The following is a 3,453-nucleotide window of genomic DNA, read 5'->3' on the forward strand; positions in this document are numbered from 1 at the left end:
TCTTAAGGATAACTCGGTCATGCTACTGAGTATAATGTTAGACCCGGTTTCGCGAAGGAAGCTGGAGGTGGATGATTCATGTAACGGGAAGTTTTCGAAAGGATAACCCGGTCACTACAAGAAGGTGATGAATAAGAAACTTCCACTCAAACTCCTACTACATCTGTGAACTCAACACTACCATGGTTAGAGTCCGGACATAATGCTTGTAATTTTGATCTGTCAATCCTTGATGAATTGTCAAACCTCTTTGTTTTAAGCTCTTATCACTTGACACCAAGAACCCCCACTGAGTAATCGGTACGAGTCAATACTCTCACTGTGATTTGTACTCCCACTCCCATTGTCTACTTAGTCAAACCTTCTTGCAGTTAGGACCACAATCAAAATCCCCTCTCGATTCTTTCCATGAACGAGAGGTCCACAAATTAAACGATCAAACCTTTAAACAGTTAGGATCGGCTCAAACCCCCATTTGGTCAAACATTCCTATAGTTAGGGCCACAACCAAAATCTCCTCTTGATTCCTTCCATGAACGAGAGGTCCACTTTCAAATCGAGCGATCAAACCTTCCTACAGTTAGGGTCATCTTAAACCTCCCACTTAGTTAAACCTTCCTACAGTTAGAGCCAAAACCATATTTCACTCTTGATAATCGAGAAACCCACCTTTAGTTTGGTAATCAAACCTTCCGACAGTTAGGATTATCCGAATCTTTTCGATTCTTGGAATGAAGATCCCACTCTTAGTTTCACCTTCTCAGATTCTTGAAGTGGAGATCCTACTTTAAGTTTCCTTTGGCAATTAGAGATAGAATATAAAATTCTTCCTCTTCAGCTTTGGGAGATAGAATATAAAATTCTTCCTCTCCCACATCGGGTCGTATTTACTCCAAGAGAAGACACAATATTTCAACATTATAACTCCTAAAATCCGTTCTTCATAAGCATGAGAAACTTTATCCCGAAGTCTAAGTAGGGATAAGTCAACGCCTAACACACGTTGTCGGTTTAGTCTTTTACCGAGTGAAGAAGGCACCAAAATCCAAATCTGAGGAATTTTATCTCGAATCCTAAGTAGGGATAAGTCAGCGCCTAACACGCGTTGCCGATTAGTTCTTGACCATAAAAAAGATAAAAACCCATATATTTGACATTATGACAGGTTGTTATTAATAACATCGTAATCCGTGCCTTACACGTATGTGAGATTTTATCCTGAATCCTAAGTAGGGATAAGTCAACGCCTAACATGCATTGCCAGTTTAGTCTTTCATAGAGTGAAGAAGACACCAGAATTAAAGTCTGGAGAATTTTATCCCGAAGCCTAAGTAGGAATAAGTCAGCGCCTAACACGCGTTGCCGGTTAGTCCTTGACTGTAAAAAGGACAAAAGCCCACATATTCGATATTATGACAGGTTATTATTAATAACACTATAATTCGTGCTTCACACGCACGAGGAATTTTATCCCGAATCCTAAGTAGGGATAAGTCAATCCCTAACACGTGTTGCCGGTTTAGTCTTTTATCGATTGAAGAAGACACCAAAATCTGAGTCTGGAGACTTTTATCCCGAAGACTAAGTAGGGATAAATCAGCGTCTAACACGCGTTGTCGGTTAGTCTTTTGCTGTAAAAAAGACAAAAGCCCACATATTTAATATTATGGCAGGTTGCTATTCATAACGCTAAAATCCGCTCCTTACACGTGCGTGGAACTTTATCTCGACTCCTAAATAGAGATAAGCCTATGCCTAACACGCGTTACCGATTTAGTCTTTCACCGATAGAAAGAAGATACCAGAATCCGAATCTGGGGACTTTTATCATGAATCCTAAGTAAGGATGAGTCAACGCCTAACACGCGTTGCCAAGTAATCTATTCCCGTGAGAAAGACGAAGTCTACGTATTCAATATCGTAGTACTAAGGAAGTTAACTCTCTTAGCATAACGTTACATGTGAAACGGACTTAAATAATCCGCATGCTAGCCCAACTCAGCAGTAGTCGGTAAAAGCTTATCAAACCCATTGATAGCTGGGGTTTTGTTAAAAATTCTATAAGTGTGAGAGTTATTAACGCACCAGCTTCATTAGTTGGTCTTGTGGCTTGAGGATCCAACAACTTTAGGATAAGATTCATACATGCAGATGAATCAGCTTTAATAGTTGGTCCTGTAACCCCGACATTTGGGACCACTATGCTCCAATGCCTCAAGAGTTTAAACTGTATAAACTCTAGCAAACGTACGAGTATAAACTATGTTAACGCCGGTCAACGCGTTACAACAAAGGTTAACACTGGTCAACGCATTACAGTAAAAGTCGAGGCCGGTCAATGCATCGATGATTTCGCCAAAATAAGGGTAAGGAAAAATTCCAGATTAAAGGATGATTCCAAGGAGTTCAATTGCGATTCAGATATGAATTTCCGACAAAGATAATCAGTTTAAAGTCAACTCAATGACACGAGCCAAAACCAACTCACCAATTTTGATTCAAGATTTCGACAACGGTCAGACGATAAACGCAGCGTCGGAAGAACTTCATTTATTCAACAAAACACTAAATAGGTTGAAGGCTAAAGAAGTCAAGAATTAAAGCCAGTTATAGGTCCTTTGACGTCGACTAAAGGTGGGGCTTATCACATCCAAAATATTTCAGACTCCTCTATAAAGGAATGAGCTTGAAACACTTTGGAGGAGGTATCTGTAGGCGTCTAAAAATACCTATAGGTTCCTGTATGCAGCTCGAGACAGAGAGAAGATGATGAACGTCATTGTCCGAATCAAGGAAGATTATCCGATGCCGATAAGCGCATGAAACAAATCGGCAAACCGTTGACGACGTAGTAATAAGCTACCAGAATAGCCATTTGCCACTAAATTAGCAAATCGACTGGCCTGTGCACTCACCGGCCACCTCCAAGTGGTCTGTGCACTCATCAACCAGCTCTAAGTGGCCCGCATGCTCATCATCCAGCTCCAAGTGACCGCCGTACTTGGTGCTCGCCGCACTTGTCGGTCAACTCCAAGTAGCCCGCATGCTCATCGGCCACCAGAATGGAGAATCAAGTGTCCCGTGAACTCACCGACCACCTCCAATTAGCCTGCGCACTCATCAGTCAGCTCCAAGTGCCCGTCGTACTTGTTGGTCAACTCCAAGCGCCCGCCACACTTGTCAGTCAACTCCAAACGCCTGCCGCACTTGTCGGTTAACGCCAAGTGTCGTAAAGAATTTAACGAACGCATGAAGCAAGTTAATGACGTGTTCAAGTCAACAAGATGATCAAATACAATAACAAAAAATACAAGTCCTGGAGAATCAAAAAACGCCAAGAGTTCAGCCAAGGCCAGATCTCTCGCACCAACGCAAGACAGCGACAATTGACCCGTGCCAATGCGGGTTAGCCGGTGCCGACCCGCACCAACGCGGGTCAACCAACGTAGCCAC

The sequence above is a fragment of the Asparagus officinalis genome, unplaced genomic scaffold (genome assembly GCF_001876935.1).
Source record: "Asparagus officinalis unplaced genomic scaffold, Aspof.V1 AsparagusV1_Un738, whole genome shotgun sequence".
Classification (NCBI taxonomy): domain Eukaryota; kingdom Viridiplantae; phylum Streptophyta; class Magnoliopsida; order Asparagales; family Asparagaceae; genus Asparagus; species Asparagus officinalis.